The 21496-nt window shown below is 35.6% G+C and overlaps 1 pseudogene; it reads right to left on the bottom strand.

The window, feature by feature from the left end:
• Positions 1 to 1855: 1855 nt before the first annotated feature.
• LOC149777139 (collagenase 3 pseudogene) lies at positions 1856 to 20436 on the bottom strand (annotated as a pseudogene).
• Positions 20437 to 21496: the final 1060 nt, after the last annotated feature.

Consider the following 21496-nt stretch of genomic DNA (forward strand, 5'->3'; position numbering starts at 1 on the left):
AAATTATTAAAATTTGGCAGAATTTAGCTCTTGGTCAGATAAAACAGGTGACGTCGGACAAGTAGGTCAAGTGGGTCAATTTATTAGGAACCACCAAGAACTCTATTGAGAAAGACTTGCTACAGAGATTCTGATTACCGTCTACATATTCTCTGTGTAACGTCAGAAATGAGGGGTAAGAATAGAAGGGGGCTATTAGACCCCCACGTGCACTAACATGTCCAATTTCATTTGCAGCGAATATTTAGAGGTTCTGTGCCTTACCATTCATCCACCATTCTCCTGGTCATCAAAACTGATATTGACCACTGTGGAGATGTATGCATGCGCCAGCACTCGGCTCGGAACAAGCCCCATAGTAGAGACCATTAGAAATATTGTTTTACAAAAGCAAAATCAAGAAGTATATAGCGAATATATTGCAGTCCATATCAAGGCCTGGCAGGCAATGATTTAAACTTGGATTTGTGTAATTATATTCAGGTTTGGGCTATAACGCCCATCCACCAAACCCCAAAAAGGAAAACAAAATGCGTACGAAGCAACCCGAATAGTAAGTTTAATTTACAGTAAAATGTTTAATATTATGCCCTGGAAGCGCTTAAAATGCGGAAGACACATTGCGAATTTGCTTCCTCCCAGCGCAACCCCTTAACCCTAAAAATACCAAACGGTATTTATGGACGACCACCCCATACGACTGGAGTCACTCTCTTCAATAGAAAATATATATACTGTGTTAGTCTCTTTATCACTTGACACGGTATACCGTTCTCCCGCAAGCGATCGCGTAAGACTCTGTAAGAACTGACACTTAAATTGACTTTATGGTCGGGTTTGATTTTTCAGCTTATTGATCAAAACAACATTCAATTCATAGAAATTTCTGGCTTGGGAATATAAAAATTACTGGAAGCACTAATATTTCAGTGGCATCTAGTGATAACTGTACAAAACTTTACTCACAGACTATCTTGTTTATCCCACGACCTGTTTAAAATGTGTGTGTATGTTCTTCCAAGATCATAGAAAACATTCCATCAACTTGAAAGCTTTGCTTTGCATGAAACTATAATTTTAAATGACTGGGTTTTGAGTAATCTTAATTCAACCTGTATTGCAAATAAGTTCTTTTGTTTCAATAATAAACTAACACCAGAGCTAATATCAAACGAAATTTATCAACCAGTTTTTTGGAAGTATTCTCGAGCAAAACATCAAACTTATTCGACGAATATCATTTTAAAGCAGCACAAATGGCTTTAAAACGCACTTGGATGCCTCGGCGATTATGACTTTCATTTTATGACGCACTAACTTTGTGCCATCACATAGTATTATTTGTTACATATAAAAAATATTATATAGCTAAAATGTAAATCCAATCATATTCGTAGACTGACACCATGTGACTGATCAACAGAAATCAATATTTTGCTAAGTGTGTTCTCTGAATCTTTATTGGACTAAAACAAGATCGATATTAAAACCTGTATTGAACTCGAAGCAAATTCAAGATTCTACTTCCCATTTGTTATTGTCTTTTATTTTGTCAGACTCACGTTGGATCATTAACTTTCTCTTCAAAAATCAGGTACGGTTTTCAACAGGTTTCGTTTTATAATTAAAATAAAATACAAACGATAATTGCAATATGACTGCATTTATTCTTTCGTCATGTAATACAATATCTAGTTAGGGACGGACTCAGAACCCAGCGATTGCCTGGGCAGTCGGGCAATAATGTCTGAGGTATTCTAAAGTTTAGTAAATGGAAGATATAGGGGGTAGATGTCGATGCTCACATGTTGCGCCTATTGGTGTAGGGCTGGTCGTGGGTAAAGTGGCGGTAGGGTTACCTTTTTAGGAACCACCAAGCACTCTTTCGTTTCGGAGAAAGCTTGCCATATAGCTGTTGAATACCCTCTATATCATCCATATGTAACTCTAGAGATGGGGTGTAAACGTAGAAGGCACCCATTAAAGACCCAGGGACATCGGAGTGATGCAATCCTAGAGCATGGCCAAATTCATGTGCAGCTACGATGTAGAGATCAAGCCCTTCCTTCGCAGCACTAGTACCCGTCAACCAGGTTTCATCGTCATCAAAATGGATTTGGCCCAATGGGGGTAAGAACGCATGTGCATTAAATCCGCCTGGGAAAAAAATCATCATAAGAACCATTATAAATACAACATTTTAAAAACAAAATCAAACAGTATGTAGTGAATATGCAACTCAGTGGATTACAGGCAAGACGTTAAGCTAACATTCGTAAGCATATGATGCAGATTATATTGTGATAAATCCAATATTGAATATCTCAAGCCTGTGTCATAGAAGGAGACTTAAACAACGTTTGTTACCTACATTACGCTGGATGACTTACTTAATAAAATAACCAAAAAATAGAAAGGAAAAAACCGAGAGAGAGAGAGAGAGAGAGAGAGAGAGAGAGAGAACATTCCAGAAATATGCATACGGATGCACATGTACTGATAAAGATTAAATATTACCGGGGCCGTCAAAGGAGGTTCCATCACCATGGTCCTTAGAAACAAATTTAATATCCAAGTCTGTAATGGCTCGTGGATTTCCCACATACTGAAAGAGAAGTGGTGAATCTTTCCTCCAGAGGTCTAAAGCTCGTGTCAAGGCTCCCCTGAAATTTAGATTAACTATAACGACAAATCTTGTCATAATATAGTTCCTGTCAAATTTCCTGATTCGATCCCATCGCCATTTCATGTTATATTCATGAGCTGGTTCTCGCCCTTAATTTGCTTGATAAACTGACATCCCTACGCCTGCTTTCTCATGTCAAACATAAAATGACGTCAATCTGCACTCACAAAAGCACCACATGCGGGACTTATATAACTGGTTTATTAGTCGGGTTTGATTGTTCAGTTCATTGATCACATCAAATACTTAATTCATATCAATTTCTAGCTTTAGATTGAAATCTTACTTGCAACTTCGAGATCACATATTACCGAAGCAACTTATTATAAAAGTACGATATTTTAATCACCGCCTACTTTTCTCATACCATGGATGGTGCGTATAATATATGTTCGTCTAAGATCATGGAATACATTCCCAAAGTTTGAAAGCTTTCTCTTCTGTGAAATTATGATCTCTCATGACTGAGTGTCAACCTGTATTGCTATTATTAGAGGATAATACACAAGTGCGCGTTTCAAATACAATAATTTCTATCTTTTCGAGCCTTGGAGGGTAAATTGAAATTATTTGACGAATTTCGTCCATTAAATTTGAAATGAGTACAAATGTAAAATCCTATTTATCGCATGACGAAAAATACTGATTCTATTTAACTAAACCGCTGAATGGTGTCTTATAAAGGCCTTAAAAACATTCGGATGCATCGGTCATTATGCCTTTGATTTGCTTGACGTTATGCCTTCTTTTATAACTTCGTGTAGTACTAGATGTTACATGTGTAACAATTATTATTCATCTTATATGATAATCCAATATTTTTCAGTTGTTACGAATCTTTCTTAATTTTCTGCTATGTGATTGGATATAGCTGGTCAGGTAATACTGATAAAGACTTTTTTACATCCGTAAATTTTGCTGACTACTTTTGATTTGCAGTTTCCAGGTAATATTATGTGAAGCTTTATCTGTACCAATGCCTTAACACCATAATAATAACACGCTCCACCCACACACCTCCGTGATTTCCGATCAAACATTTAAACCCTATGATTAAAATCGTGTACATTCATTCCTGCACTCAACACTCACCCCGTTTGCCGAAGAAAGCATATGACAGACTTTACTTTAGAAAATAATTTGCATTTTGCTTCGACAATATATTTCAGCAGCTGTTATTAAAGGTCAGGGTCATATGACGAGCAACGGATCTCACTAAAATGGACACGATTCTGCTTCTGGAAGATCGAAATGCGTGGAAAGCAAGAGCAACGGATGCTGTGACAATACGTGCCATACGCAAGCGCAATGTTAAAAAGAAAATAACCTATTTTAAACATCATCAACCATTTTTTTTCAGTAAAAGAAAATATTATCATAAATCTGCTGATATCATGAGAGAAAGGAAGTAATATGGAATTATAAGAATGAAACAATCCTGGCTGGGTATTTATCGATGTGTAAATTGTTACATAATCAGTCATAAAGTTAACATAAAGTCCTTCGGAAAGTATTTACTTTGTGAGTGATTAGACAAAATTTACACATCGATAAATATCCCACAATAATCATTTAATAATATAATGAAATTTTCAGATTGAAACCACGTGACCGAATAAGAAACTGAGTATTTTGCCAAGCACGTACTCTAAAACCTGTTTTGGACTTTGAAAAAATTAGTATTCATGAAACTTATTCTGGACTCAAGCGAATTCAAGATGGCTATCAAAAATTGTGTTTTCAACACAACATTGACTTGTACAATAAAAAATACCTATGCTATAATATTCAGTTAAAAATTACTTCATATTATTGAGATGATTCTTTTTATTATCCCCTGTGTTATATAGCTAGATTTTGGTTTCACGCTATTTCATGAAGAATCATTATAAATTATTTTGTCGGTAGATTTCTAGATAAATGTACACAAAACATTTCTTCAGCTTTGGTCACTGGGTGTGATAGTTAGTCATCATTACTCGAAAAGTTCAACGGTTTTTTTCACACCTTTATTGCCTTCTGAATACCAGTGCATCGCGTTGCAATTTAGTTAATATTCCACTTGTCTAACATCGGAGGAAAATATTTGCAAAGCAAACAATAGTCTGCACATGAGTGAAACAAAGAAACGCTAGAAACATGTCTTAAGTCATTATTTGTGTCGATTAATTAGACACAGAAGTTAATACAACGACTGATGTGTTCTTCTGTTATATAAGACACTGATGGTAATACAACGACCGATGCGCTCTTTGTGATGTATAAAGAAAAAAAGGTTAAATACAACGACTGGGGTGTTCTTCTGTAATATATAAGACACATAGATGAATACAACAACTGAGGTGTTCTTGTGTTATATATAAGACACATAGACGAATACAACAATTGGGGTGTTCTTGTGTTACATATGAGACAGAGATGAATACAACGACTGGGGTGTTCTTGTGTTATATACAAGACACATAGATGCATACAATGACTGAGGAGTTCTTGTGTTATATATAGGGCATATAGATGAATACAACGAATGGTGTGTTCTTGTGTTATATATAACACACATAGAAGAATACAACGACCGATGTGTTCTTGTGTTATATATAAGACATATAGACGAATACAACGATACAGGCGCTCATATGTAATTCCTAACTCGAATTGTATATGTGCCGGTGTCCTTAAATACTAAAGAATGTTTTTATTGTTATTGTCATAGTGATATTAATAATGATATTAGATGAGGGACATAATGTTACATGTATATATAATCAGATCTAAACAGAGAAATGTTTCTACAACTTATAATTCAAAACTGAATAGAAAAATAAACTCAGTATTCAATATCATTTTTAATTTTGCAAAATATGTTTACCCATTTTTCAACGGGTTTGTTCGTGTGTATGCGTGTTTGTGTGCACGTGTGTTAAACGTGCGTATTATTGGTGTATTAATCAAAGCAGACGACTCTTTCTAAGCGGTCAGACCAGTAGGAAACGGGATTATCTGTACCTTTTCAAGGAGTTCACACGCCGCCAATGTTTCACTTTAACTTGTTCATAAGGTAGAGAAATTTACTGAACTTTCTACAATCTACAGAATTTCTAATTTATTAGATATTTGATACTGATGTATCAAAGGATATGACTGGAAGCAAATTGATATCACCACAGTGATGGTATCACTTTTGGAACTACGTTCGTTATCTCTTTAGAGGTATATCTGCTCTTACGTGCGTTATTCGGAAATTGTGTTCTCTTACGGCGTTATTCGGAAACTGTTCCATATTTAGGTCTGTTTCATTTTCCTTCTTTTCCTTCCATCTTGTATAACCTTCACCGTCTTTCTCCCCGTCAGAATGAACAGATCTGACTGTTGACCGTCTAGCATACATTTGTGTAATCAATCAAAAGGCGTCGTCAAGAATGCATTAAAATGAATCCCAAATATCGCTTTTAAAACATTATTTTCCACACGAATCACCGAAATTGTTAGCGACTGAACTTACGTGACCTATCGCTATTTATTATTCTGTGTCTTCCAGACACTATGGCAACGACAAACGGTAAGATTATTAGTAAGAACTCGGTAACACATACAACAATAAAAAAAATTAAGTTGCAATTTTATCTATCATTACAATAATACTCATTTCTGAAAACGATGAAGAAATCATGCATGAATTAGTTTAGACTGCAAACCGAAAGTATGTAATAAGCGAAATTAGAGTGCAGCATCTCTTTGCGAAATAAATTTGAAAGTTAGCCTACACAGAATAGAGAAATAAATACATGCAAATCGAAGGTTTATGCTTTAAAATATTTTATAAAAAGAATATCTACCTTTTTGAGTAGATAAAAGGCAATATTTCACAAGTGAAGTGGAAACATATCTTTGTCACGAGTAGCTCCAAAACATTTATATGTTGGTTTCACAAATTCATGAGAAAAATAAGACAGAAAGAGAGTATATTTGAACTCCAAATCTTTTTGCTTCAAAACGATTTTGTGAAGCCAGCATGTCAACAACAGTTTTAATGCGGGAGAGATGTTTGCGTTTAAATAACTAGTGATTGGCGTCCGATAAATTGACGCATATTTATTTTAATTTTGCCGTTAAATATGATTTTTCAGGTCATCTGAACCTATTTGGAGTTAGTTATAGGTTCAGTGGACATTTATCGAGTCCATGTGCAGGTTGCAATTTCTTTGTTAAAGTTAGACGAAACGAGACTGCTATTTTGTTTTCTCATTTGTTTAGCCGGATTTGACAATGGTCTGACCTACCTCGGTTACTGAATTTAAGACCAATTCAAAATATTTCAGAGCGAAATCCTTCACCTGAGAAGGGATAGGGATCTGATAACCGAGCTTGAGATAATACTTATGACCCTGACCCCAAAGTCTTGTAATTAAAATTTTAATGAATTCTATTCCAGGTGTCATGTGAGATGTCAGTGTGTGTGTGTGTGTGTGTGTGTGTGTGTGTGTGTGAAAGAGAGAGAGAGATTAGATTTTAACGTAGCTTTTAACATTTTCCAGTTATATCGTTACGATATCTGCAATGTGGCAGCCTATAGTAATGTCTAGCATTAGGGCATCATGCCGCAAATATGTTGCATCATGTTACACCCAGTAACATTGTCCTGACACCAGGCCGGGGGCCCCGAGTGGCCGAGTGGTCTAAAGCGCTCACCGTTACGGATTACTGCTATCTCACCTCTGTCTGCGTCGGTTCGATTCTCGGATTCGGCTAATGTGGTTATGTGAGAAAGCTTGCCAGTAGCTTCTCGTGGGTCGGTTGTTCTTTCCGGGGTTTTTCCGGGTTCTTCCTCCACCATTAATACTGGCCGCCATGTATGGCCTATCTTGTGCTGAACAATGGCGTTAAACCCTACAACAACAACAACAACAACGACACCAGGAACAAAAAAGTCTAAACACTAACCTCTTAATGACGAGCGCCAGGCGAGGCAGGCATTATTGTAAATGACTGCTTTCAAGTGCTACATTCATAATTCTAGTCATGAATTTTTTATTTTTCATTGATCAAAGCTGTAAATGGTTGCTTGCAAGTTTTTCGATCAATTTCCTTCTGCGTCCTTCTGCGTCATTGTATCTTGCGATTTGCCAACTACTGAATTGATTCTGTAGTTTGTCGTATGACAAACGCTATGTCAGTTATTACAAGTTTTGTATAATCTGTTTATAAACTTTACGATTACATCATTCCAACTACTGTTTTCATACAGATTTGGCCTTGCAACAATGTAAATACTAAGTTTTATCAGTATCGTCTTTGTTGTCCAACTCGTGTCGCCATCTGTTTTCATAATGGCATACTATAGATTAGCATGGCATTATGACAACAGACGGCGCTCTAAATTTCTTAAGTTTTTCTTTACTAGAAACAATTAATGCTCCCCACGGAGCTTTACGACATTCATTTTGTGTCGATAACTCTTTCAGTCCCTTTTTTAAGGTGTACGTTAGCAACAAAGTTTTAATCGTCTCTAAAACCACATGCTTTCTCGTAGATCTAAGTGATCTGTAGCACCTTACGAAAACAAAAACACATACAGTACAGCAAGGTGGTCCATCTTTTTCAACCCCAGTTTTGACGCACTTAAGTATTTACCGTCACCGTTTAATAAATCTACTTCTTAGTGATATCTCTCATTACTTTGGAAACATTAGTTATTTTAGTAAGGATCAGAAATGATAATGATATATTCCCTCGTACTCTTCTTAACGAGCTTTCATCAGACGAACCCTGGTTGTAATGATTGTATTGTACGTCACCCATTTTGTCGCACCTCACAGGCGTCTATCTTTTCCTGTGATACTCTTGTACATAAGCTCCCGCGAAAATAAAATATTTCAGAGCAACATCAATAGCACATTAAAAAAATGTTTATAGGTAAAATGACATTAAAAAAATTAAGCATTCCTTAAAGGTGTTCTTATTCTTATCCCAATCTTCATTTTGGAACATATTTTGCCGCAAAAACCGAAATAATCAAACTGAGGAAAATCATAATCGTATCATGATAAAAATGTTTACTTGCGATTAGAAAGATTAGATTTAGTGTACAATTGTTTTCCAATATTTAATTTTTGTTAATGTACAGAACCTCAACATTTGAATGTATTTATAAAAAAACACCAAAAAACAGCTTTAAAACTGGTTGCATCCTTTAAAACTTTTGTCTCTAAAGGTGGAAATAATCAGAGACAAAAGATGTTACAGATTTTACTTGTATCTATTGTAATTCTTACTATTATCAAGCCAATTAAAATTAATAATTTGGTTCAAGAATTTTAAAAATATAAATATAGCACCCTTGGGTTCTAATTATTCAGCTGCTCTTTGTCACATTAAAGATTTTTTAATAACAAGCTTTAAAGAATTTTTGAAACATGGATGTAGTGACGCATGATTCTGACTTGTTAATTGTGCTGCTCTTTGCAATATGAAAGTAGCTTAGTGAACTATCTATGATCAAAGAGAGAGAGAGAGAGAGAGAGAGAGAGAGAGAGAATGCACCAAAACTGCATATTTCATTAAGTCATTGTAATTGTATACATGTATTCTGGGTTGATGAGTGTGTTTTAGGACAGTCTTCAGCAAGTATCAACAAAAGAATAAACTCTACTGATGGTACTCGATAATTATACATGGTAGAATTTTACAGATCGCTGTCTCTTTACTTGGTTTTATTCTACTTAACTGCCTACATGTATTCTGGGTAGCTGAAGGTGTTTTGGGACAGTCTTTTGTTGTTTTAGGGTAGTCAAGGGGTCTTTCATTTGGTTTTAAATACCAATATGGAGAAGAAAAAAAAACTCTCCTGATTTTACTCGATAATTATACATTGCATGATTTTACTGATCACTGTCCTTTTTAAGGTTTGATTCAAAATAATGGTATACATGTATCCTGGGAGGTAAGAGTGTTTTCAGACAGTCTTGAGCTAACCCCATTACTTTCAGGGTGACAGAAAAATTAAACTGTTGGATGTCTAATTCATGCATAAGTTGTTGGAAATAATCAAACATAAAATTTGCTGGACAGATTTGGGGAGGCAAACAAGTGTTGAAAACATTGCCTAAACTTTTAGAACAATTTTTGCTTTAATATTCTTCAAAGGAATAGACTATGGATATCTTGAGGACGCACACATTATGGTCAACAAGTATTGGTTGCTTGACTTAATATTAGGTAAAGAACCGACAGCCTACCATTTTTCTGTTAAATGGCTTGTCAAATGGTCAAATGCAGGAAAAGGTTACAGATGTGCCTTAGATATCTTCTGATTGGGATTTCCTACCATTTGACAAGTGTGACAAGAACTATGGTACTTATAAACGTCACTTTTAATTTTCGGCAAATAAAAATGATTCAGGATTTTGTGATACGTCGTACTGACACCAAAACGACCAGCTTAAGGAGTTATATGGGCTAGACTATGCGTTTCCTGTCCAAATGACTTAGGAACGACAATTTGATTGCTCACTGACCACTCATCACCAGCAGGTACATCAGATGTCTCCATTTTCTCATAATGACCCAATTTTCACAGAGTAACAAACTGGTACTTGTGTGGCTTTAATTTATAAAACCCAGTCGTGTGTCTTCTCTGAGGAATAATAGTACTTGGGGACCTATAACTCACATTAAAATGACTTGCGTGCTTATAAAGTAGCTGTTACTTCCTGCTCAGATATCTTACAACTGCAGTCAGAAATTTGCTTGTGGTTTCTATTATTCTGTGAAGAAACTAACTTACTTATGAATCTCTCTCTCTCTCTCTCTCTCTCTCTTTCTCTCTCTCTCTGAGTGATTAAGACATTTAAATTAAGTAATTTACCTTATCCATTGTTCCAAGGCACATACATCAGGGATAAGAGGCAAAATTTACAATTTCATCTTAGGTTCATAAATATAATAGTTTTGTGAAGGTCAAAGTATCAGAAATACGAATTTAGCAAATAAAATATAATCATTTTCATGGTTTTTGCTCATAGCAAGTGCAAACAACTTGTTTTTATTGGTCATCAAAGGTGAGCATTTTTCTACAGTGTATATATTGAATACAGATCCAGTGATGGAATGATTTTGGGGATTAATTCTTGACACAGACACTAGGGAATATAACCTGACTGTTCTTGAGTCATAATTTCTAAATGTATGTGGTACACAAAAGGTAATGTGTCTTGGCCAATCCAGAATTTACAGTTTTAATTCCTCAGAATTTGCAATGATGAGTGTGTGTCCAATCCAAACGCCAGATTGTGTGAAAAACTTGTCTTCATTCATGTTTTATTCATGTGAAAGTGAAAAACAAATGGGATTGGCAAATAAATCTATAAGAACAATGTAACAAGATAATCCAGGTATGTGTTCCTTATAATTGCCTACCTGAATGATAAGGTTTGTTTCAGACTAATTCATCTAACAACATTGTTTTTATGAATGCCGGTTTAAATTAAACTTTTTTTCTCTTATATTTTCTATGAAAAGTTAAACATAGGACTGTATATTGTTTTTATTTATTTATTTTGCTTTATTGCATAGTTGTATTGTGCTGATATTTTTGTGGCATGCCAATATTAGCTTATATTTTAAACAGGATAAAATAATGATAAAATCACAGACAAATGAAGATGTTTATGTCGGGTGGTGGGGGTGATGGATGCTACAACAGCCTGAGCTGTGACTAGCCTTAAAAACTTTACAAGTTGTTTAGAAAATTATGTGTTGTGGGGGGGGGGGTCTTATTCTTCTAACAGAAAACAATCACGTCTGTAGAAGATACATGTAAAAATTTGTATTAATCTTTTTAACTACTACATTAATTTCATATCCAAATGTATCAAGCACGTTTAGTACTGTACTGCAGCAGTAATAATACAAACAAATTGAGCTGGTTACTGGTAGCGGTAGCAATGTTATTTATATTCAATATATTATATTTGTATAATTGCTACCAAAGGAGTCTGTTGTTTTATCTGTGATGTACCGTACAATCAGTCATCTGTACTATAAATATCGCATCATATATGGATGAATACCGTTTTAAATAATAAAAAAAAATGTAGCTTCCAGTTTGATATATGTCGACATAAAGTATCTCATAATTGCATGGAAGTGTTCTTTATGTTTATATATAGAAAATATATTCATACTCTTAGAATTTCTTTTCTTATATAATGAAATAAGTTCATATTTTTTAAGTATATATGCTTTGTATGTGACGTGTTTGTTTCAAATCATTTGCCTCTTGCTGTTGTATTGGAATTAGTGATTAAAAATGAAAATGGAGATATGACATACTTGTTACAGACAACTAGTGACAATACTTGCTGGCTATTGCATAATCATCCATGCCATACATATATAAGAATTCTGTATAATTTGACTATTTACCTTACTTCTTGTTATATATATATATATATATATATATATATATATATATATATATATATATATATATATATATATATATATATATACATATATATATATATATATATATATATATATATATAATTAAACTGCCACTGTAAACTGCATATTAACATTAAAATTTAGTTACATATTGTCACGCTATAAGTAAGGAACAATAGCCAGATTGCAACATGTATATGCTAGACCCTGAGGCTAATTATTCGCTTCCTAAATGTTGCGAGTGTAAGCCTTGCGACCAATGAGTGTCAAAGCGATGCGTAAACAGCTGGCCGGCTGGCTATGTTACGATAATGACGGGTGGGAAGCCAATTGTATATAACATGGCCATCAAAACTTGTTACTGGCGCCTTATTTGGCTGCGTGCGATTCATAGGTAAGTGGCATGAATTGCCGGTGTTGGGCTCAAAGGAACATCATGTGGAGGTCGTGAATCCACCCTTGACAGACTGCTGAGGAGGGGGCAATGTCTGCTAAGTATGTAGATCATGGGTGAACTGACTTCCACTCGGAATTGAGCAAGGCGTGGCCACCATTGGAGTCGCAAGTTTAAATCTAGTGTCTTGAAACTAAACGTCCGTAGTCGTTAAACCATCTTGCGGGAATTACATAAGGAAGTTATAAGCTAATCAGACGTCATTCGAAATTGGTGGGAAACATTGTTATTCTGTGAATTACAAAGGAACTTCGGACAGGTCAGTGACTCATTTGCTCGATTGTCGCAATCTATTACGGCAAGGTAATTGTACTTTAATTATGTGTAGTATGTATACTTCATTACTGTAATCGTTAGTACGTAGAATTACCATCTGTAGGGTTTGATTCATTTGTAGTGTTTGATCTACATGCATATTTTGAGATATGAGCAATGTTTATGTAAAGAATTAATATTGTAATTCGCTATTTGGTTAATTAGTAGTAACCTCGTGCATTTATTCGTGTGATATTCTAGATTTGCAAATGTTGAATTGAATTATAATTTTGTATAATGGTTGCAGTGTGCAACATTAGTTATTAGGGGTATTTGATTATTTGTGTAAACTTTGTAGGAGCATAATGTGTAAGGATATATCAGCGCATGGATATGTGGATATCTGTGTACACTTTGTAGAAGTGTAATGTACAGAAATGTGTCTGATCATGTGATATTGTTCTGTATAATAAGATTGAGAATCTATATATACCGATGTGATGAAATCTATTGATATATGCATGATAAACAGTTGATACCGTGTATACCATACCAGAAAGTATGGGTATTTCGATGTGCACGAATGCGTGATCAAAGAAGGTAATGGCTTATCTGATGATAGATTGTTATTTAGTGTGAGACTACATAGCTAGAGAAATATACTAATGTCCTTGTGTGTGTTCGGACAGGAAGCCTTTAGGGACTGGAGGTACTGTAGGAGACAGAGAAGGGAAATACCCTGGTACAGTTGGTCCCGAGTCTCTGGGAGACAAGAAATGGAGAGAACGGAAGTGGAGGAAGTGGAAGGGTGAAGGACGTGGTTGTTGGACGGAAGGGGTACTGGGTACCAGTCAAGAAATACTACAGATGAGTAGAAACACAGGACAGGAGGAAAATCTATCACACTAAGTGAGATGATGAATTAGGCCATTACTTGGTCGAGTGAAAGACGAGTGATAGGGTTTTGAATATTGAATTTCATTTGAGGAAGGACTATCTGTTATTGAATGGCATTAAATTTGTTGTTTATTTGAATTTTACCTTTTGTGTATTCAGTAATTTAACTGTCGGCATCGCTGACTGTGGGCTCCGAGCTTTGCATCTCTATCACTACTTCAATTTGTAACAAAAACATGCCACGGTTGGTCTTCTGTAAAGATAATACTGGGAGCACCCCACCCCAACCTAAGGTAGTCTACGAGACCTTCACACATATGGTTGAGAGAATAAACAGAATCCTCAACAATATTTTTTGTCAGTTTGCATCCCGTTTGATTTAAAACACTATTCCAAAAAATCAGCACGTGAGCTTGTATTCTCTCTCTCTCTCTCTCTCTCTCTCTCTCGTGAATAAAGAAATTAAAGTATGGCCTTTGGCAGTCCTACATGTAAGACATAGCACATGTTGATTTTGTTTAGGTGCTATGTCTTAACATCCAAATAACAGCCTTGTATAGCGTGTTCCGATGTCGTTGACATGGGAATGAGTAATACAAATTTCAGGAACATCTCACACACTTGGCAGCCTATATCGACACTCTTCCACTAATTTATGTGTAATTAATATACTTACTGTGCTGTCTTTATCCTGGCGGAATGAAAATATGACACTATCAAATGGACGCATTTTCACGTTCCGTTGACATGCATTTGAATTTATTGCAATGCGACGTTAGTCGAGGTATGCCGAAGTAAGTTCAAGTAGGTTCATGTTGGGGACCTGTTTCTTGAACGAAACGAACCGTTGCTTACAGTTCCAATAGGCATAATATATTTTTTCTTCGTTTCGTTAAAGAATAATATTTCAACTAAACCCGATTTCGGCATTCTCGACTTTCATCGCGTTCCAGCCAGCTGAAAAATAGGCCAACGAAACTTGAAAACAGGTCCATTTCTTTTGTAAGAATTTGAATTTATTAGAGAAAAGGCATCAGAGTAAGTAAAGTCTGACTAAAACATTATAACTTTACTTTGTAGAAAAGCGTCGTTATTTTAGTTTTCAGCTGTGTTAAATATGCCTGAAAATTTTACTTTCGTAACGTTGTTAGTCGAAAAAACACAAATATCAGTGTCAGGTTTTAACATGTAGGACTACGCCTCGAGTAGTACTAATATTAGTACCCTTACTCCTACCTCGTGGACAGGGTACTAACATGAGCATATACGTGTCAATAGAGCAAGCCAGGTGTGATTCACACCCGGCAATATTTTAGCCTAATATCAACAATTTGAACATATTCCTTGCATATAATCCAATAAATTGGGTAGTCCTGTTATTTAATACCGGAAGTATCGAAAATCATTGTAGAAATAATTGTAAAATTCGTTTACCTTTTTTATCCTATATTTTCGTTTAGCTCGTCCGCCAAATTAGTTCAAATAATGATTACTTCCGTTCTCAGCCTTGTTTGTTTGTGTGCCATATAAGGACATTGAGACCTTAATTGGAAACGTAAACAAATCGTAGTAAGAATATGGCGTGGCTTGAGTCAGAAATTCTGCGCATTAAAAGTAAATATGTTTTTTTGGCAACCTTGAAATTCCACCAAGAAGCCATTATTCACCACTTGATTGATAATAACATAGCGTATAATATCCAAATATGGTCTGGCAAGCCTTACGTAGAAAATGGGTCACGACGAGAGTCTCGTGTTATCTGTCATGGCGGACACTGTGAGGTTAGTGTAACCATGCCAATTTATGTTATCGTGTTAGGGCTTAATAAATTCAAAATAAGCCAAACTTCTTTCACAACAAGATTATACTTATGAAGATTTCTACACTGTTTGTTTTTCTGACTTCAGTGATGACTTTTTTGTGCTCCATTACATGATATGGGATCAGTTCGTATTCTCAACCACAACAAATCAAGTTAAGGCTACGACATTGTAGCTAGGCCTCGAGGTGCAATTATCTACACTTTGCTCAAACCTTATAAGGTTTTTACTGCTACAAAAAGCAGAATTTGCACTGCACTCTAAAATAATAGATATGCTATAAACTGATAACATTGTGAATGATAATATATAAACAAATTAGGGCCTTAAATCCTGCTTGTAAGCGGCTACCCTATTCTGCCACCGTGCGGCACCGGTAAATTAAACAGACAAAATGTTCAAATAAAATGGGGTGGGAAGGGTTAGCGGGAATATAATGTTGCGTAAATACATCTAATTGTATACAGTTTGATACAATTAATTTATTTTGTGTTACTTGCAGGCCACTTCTCGAATGTTAATACTCTGAGACATCAGCTGCTATAATTTAATTCGAATGATATTTGAAATAAGACGCCCAAACATGCCGTAAAGTGGTATAACCTCTTGTTGCTATAGTCAGGGGAGTAGTCGTATTGTAAGAAATTGACGTGTCACAGCGCCATCTGTTGTCATAATGAAGCATCATTTTATGCTAACTTCCTTGATTCTAACTTGCAACGTACTTGATGCTACATTACAGTCATGATTTTGAAAGGTGAAATTTGTGAAACTTTTGATATAGCAAGTTTATAAATGGAATGTTAAAACTTGTAATAACTGACATAGCATTTGCCATACGACAAACTACAGAATCAATTCAGTAGTTGGCAAATTCCAAGATACAAGGACGCAGAAGGAAAGTAGATCAATTCATGAATAGAATTATGAATGTAACACTTGCAAGCAGCCATTTACAATAATGCAGAAGGAAAGTAGCACTTGCAAACTGCCACGTACAATATGCATCAATGAAGAATACAATATACATTGATAGAATATGAAAGTAGCACTTGCAAGCAGCCATTTACAATGGATCATCAAGGAAGATTAGAAAATACATGCATAGAATTATGGCGGTAATCCCCCTCCATAAAAAAACAGGTAGCGTATTCTTGGATGCGAATAGGTCCTCACTTCAACTATCAGCAAATATTCATGTATGTAAATAATTCAACATTCAAATCCCTTACCGCTGTTGTACTCTTGTTAGCGTGCTTGATGTAGAATACTGAGTAATCTTCCATGTTAGTTTGTTTCTCGGCCAAGGTTTTGCTGTGGAATAAAAAAGTAAACTTAGTTTTGAAATTTTCTTAAATAAAATGAAAACAAAAGAAAACTTGTAACAAGCAAAAGAGAAACAAGAAGAGCAAATTGACTGACTAACTGACGAACTTATTAAACATCTAAGTGATAAACTCTGTGTCACTCACTACCTACGGACTGACTACATTACAAAAACAACTGCATTTTATTTCGTACATGTAACATGTATTAGTCATGTTTCGTATATCTTTAGCACCAGAATGAAAGGTATTCAATTTTTCTAGAAAATAAATCACTTAAAAGTAATGCATTATAAACGTCAGTGTAAAGCCCCTATTAGAAATTGTCCTTGAAGTCTATGAACTTGTCAGATACTCTCGATGCTGAAGTTTAAATATGAACTGATTATTTAACTTTTGGCCTCCTTTTTCAAGTGATACTTCTAGAAATCATACAATCGACATTTTACTTTAATCCGAGTCGACAAACTTAGGTCCTCTTTGACAAAAATAAAAGTCTTAGAAGCAAACATAACATGATGTTTAATGTGGTGACATTTTTTATATTATGAAAATAATTAACTTAAACAACGTTCTTTTTTAAACCGACATTTCAAATGTCAGTAGTATACCGATTTCGTTTAACAAAATATGATACGGTGTTTTGAATGCTATATATATTTATTTATTTTTGCTGAAAACTCCTACTTTAAATTTAGACCGTCAAATTTTATACGTTCCTTTCGAAAGATTTGGCTTGGTGATTGATTAGATCTCTAAGTTTTATATATGAAAACAATACACTGTCCTAATTTCACGTGCATTCCAAACGAAGCTATAGAATATTTATAAGTAAATGGCGACCAATGTAATTGTTTAATGTGGTCTATTAAACAACATCAGCTTCAACAGCAGGCAGGCTTAATAATGTAATTCCTTCCATTGTAAGTGATTATCTTAGAGGTTTTATACAAGTCCGTTTGTATCAGAACTTTTGTATTGATTTGCCAATAACCATGATCTCTTCGAAGTGTAAATTATGATAATGTTAGAGTTTGCAGAATGGAATTTTGTTACCCATGAACAATGGAAGAATCTATGAAACATGAAAGCGTATTCAGAAATCTTCAAATAATCTAATCTACTGAATTTCAAAGGACTGGGCTTTCTTCAGGTAAATAATAAATCATCTATATTGACTTTTCTCAATGAATCTAGTAAACCTTGTCCGTTCGAGATATCATGGACTGCACTTCAGGTCATGTGATTTCTGATATGAATAATATCGTATGTGTCAGGTTTCATGTAATAAACATTCAAGTAGCCACAAACGATAATAGATGAATTATCAGAACTAATAATATCCTGAATCAGATTTTTTTTAAAGTTAGGGTTATCATCATTATGTACATATAGATTTACCAAAACTATTATATTTCCATCAATCAGATTAACTAATACAACGTATGTATCAGCATTATCTCTTTGTATTCACCAGATAATACATTACTTTATAAAATGAATGACAACACCAGATAATAAATTACTTTATAAAATGAATGGCAACACCAGATAATAAATTACTTTATAAAATGAATGGCAAAGCCAGATAATAAATTACATTATAAAATGAATGGCAACACCAGATAATAAATTACTTTATAAAATTAATGGCAACACCAGATAATAAATTACTTTATAAAATTAATGGCAGCACCAGCACTACTCCTGATTTATGACTAAAATCGCACCGAATGCCCCTTCTGTTCCCCAATATTTCTCAACCTCGATAATAATGTGTTTCTTGCAAACAACAAATGTATGCATATTTTTTTAACCCAGTGGAAGATATCTCTCACTTTTTAAACCTATATATTTATTATTATCATCTCTATCACTAACAATGTCATCGCTTTCTATTGGAGACAATATAAAACAATTGATGTTAATATTAACTATTACTACATTATATGTTAAACATTGCTCCTCTCAAATCAACCAGTAGCATGAATATCCTACCCACAGTCATCATTGGCGGTCCAGTCTCGGGAGACCATGCAAGTAGCGCCCTTTAGGTTTCGTCCGTCTCTTGGATTTTGGCATCGTCTGCTGTGGCTGTGCGGGCCTATGCGCGAGTGACAGTCCCTATTGCAGTTGGTGCAAACGTATTGGGAAGTCTGAGTTGCTGGGATTGCTTCTACACTCTTCTTTCTGTCACGTTTTTCTGCTGCCATCTGGTCTCTCCTCATATCAGTGACTGATGTGCCCTTGCGGACCGTCAGTCTCCAGGTGCCTCGGTCCTCGGCCTGCACTTCGCAGCCGTCTGGTGAAATATCGCATGCCTTCATGTCCCATTTGCACACATCCTTGAAACGGAGTGAGGGGCGGCCGACTCTTCTGGTGCCAGTGTCCAGCTGTCCATATAGGATGTCCTTTTGCAGCCTCCCATCGGCCATGCGTCTGACGTGTCCCAGCCATCGAAGGTGGCGTTTGCTCAGCAGGGAATACATGCTGGGGATACTTGCACGCTGCATGATCTCTCTGTCTAGGGCGCGGGCTTGTCAGCTGATATCTAGGATGCATTTTAGGCACTGTATATGAAAGGAGTTGAGCCGGCGATCTTGCCTCATGTAGGTGCTCTAGGTTTCACTTCCATACAGTAGGGTGCTGAGAATGCAAGCCTGGTAGACTTGGATCTAGGTGTGCTCTGTCAGCGCGTTGTTTTCCCACACACTTTTCGTTAGTCGAACCGTGATGCTGTTTGCCTTTCCAAACCTTCTGTCCGTCTCCACATGAGCCCGAACTGATTGCAGGCATCAGCAAAACGGTCCCCCAGTCTCTGCAGGGCATCTGTGGTGTGGGTCACATAAATATCCAACCCACTGTAATTATTAGCTACTCCCTAGAGCTGCAATGTGCTCATGACCCTAAGGACTCCTTCCACTGTAACTCTCAAACTAATAGCAGATGAGTAATATTAAGGCAGTAATGTACTCAGTACTACAGCTCATATTATTCAGATACAGGTAATCTGTTACTCAACCAACATTCTTAGATGTGGTGTTCATAGTACTGCAGTGAAAACAAGGTGTCATGGGACGCAAATCACTGCGGGGAACACAAGGTGTCCTGGGACTGCAAAGTACTGCAGTGAACACAAAGTGTCATGGGACGCAAAGCACAGCGGTGAACACACAGTGTCCTGGGACGCAAAGTACTGCAATGAAAACAGTGTCCTGGCACGCAACGAACCATTCCGGAATCCTCTGATGCACGCATATCATTCATATAGTGTATCTCTGAAATACAGCGGTGCCGAACACACAATATCTAGTTTCAAAAGTCAAAACAATATTTCCGGAAGAATGAAGTTTTTTTCTCCAAAACTTCACTTACAAATTACCATATTTAAAAAGTTTTATCTGTCAAATAACAGAAATAACATTATCTTAGACTTTTTAGTTGCTGTTTAAAAAACATGTGATGGTATACCTGTGTTGTATATCACTTACCTACAGCATACTTCATAAGTCTATGCATTCCAACGTCAGGAAAACCACAACGGGGCTGCGCCATCTTAGTTAGGGTTTCGTCGTTCAACTCGCCTGTGACGGGCAGATTAGCCATCTCTTGAAATTCACTTAAAAAGAAAACAATTAGTATAACAATGACGTGGAAGACAATGATGATGACACAATAATAATAATAATAATAATAATAATAATAACGATGATGAAAGAACGTGTGTGTGTGTGTGTGTGTGTGTGACGATAGGATGACTTGAGTTTGACATTCGTCTATAGAAATTCCAGAAACGTTCTGTTTAAAATCATTTAATATCGATAACTTTAGAAAATATCTGTTTATCATAGTGGTATCCCTTACATACATTTAAGAATTTTATAATTTGTGCCAAAAATATATATTTTATCTTGGATAATCGTGTATGTGTGTGAATACAACTAACCTGATTGCCGCTACCACTGTACCAACAGACATAACCGCGTCTGGAACATTGTCATTTATATAATTCGTTTCTTTTAAGTATTCCTGCCAGGAGGAAGAAAATTCATATCAAAAGATGCTCATTGACACAAAGTGTTTCTCAATCACATAGACGCACACACAAATAAAACAAAGTGTTTCTCAATCACATAGACGCACACACAAATAATGTGATATGGTAAAATGCCGCATGTCGATGACCAAGCAAATAACTGTTCTCAAATGCAAAACAAAAATAAATATGGGTTTTTCGAAGAGATGCAAAAGAATCATATTTGGAAAGTAGGCATGTCGGTTACTGATCACTGCTACTGGTCACCGTTGCTGGTCACTGTTACTAGTCAAAAATGGTCGTTTTACTATTTAAATCATATATGAAATTGAAACACTGAATGCCTGCAATAACAGTGACAATATTGAAGGTGATTTACATCATGATGATCGTCGTTATTATTCTTGTTACGAGCATCATCAAAATCATTGTAATCGTTACCTGTTAACCAGAGGAAGTCTCTAATTGGAATTTACTTATACGATAAGGCGGCCATCTTCAACTCATATATTCTTGTATTCTTTTACTATTATTGTACACATTCCGATAATAATATAAACAAACTTCGATACACATCAT

The sequence above is a fragment of the Sinohyriopsis cumingii genome, chromosome 18 (assembly GCF_028554795.1).
Source record: "Sinohyriopsis cumingii isolate HCF-2022 chromosome 18, ASM2855479v2, whole genome shotgun sequence".
NCBI classification, from domain to species: Eukaryota; Metazoa; Mollusca; class Bivalvia; order Unionida; family Unionidae; genus Sinohyriopsis; species Sinohyriopsis cumingii.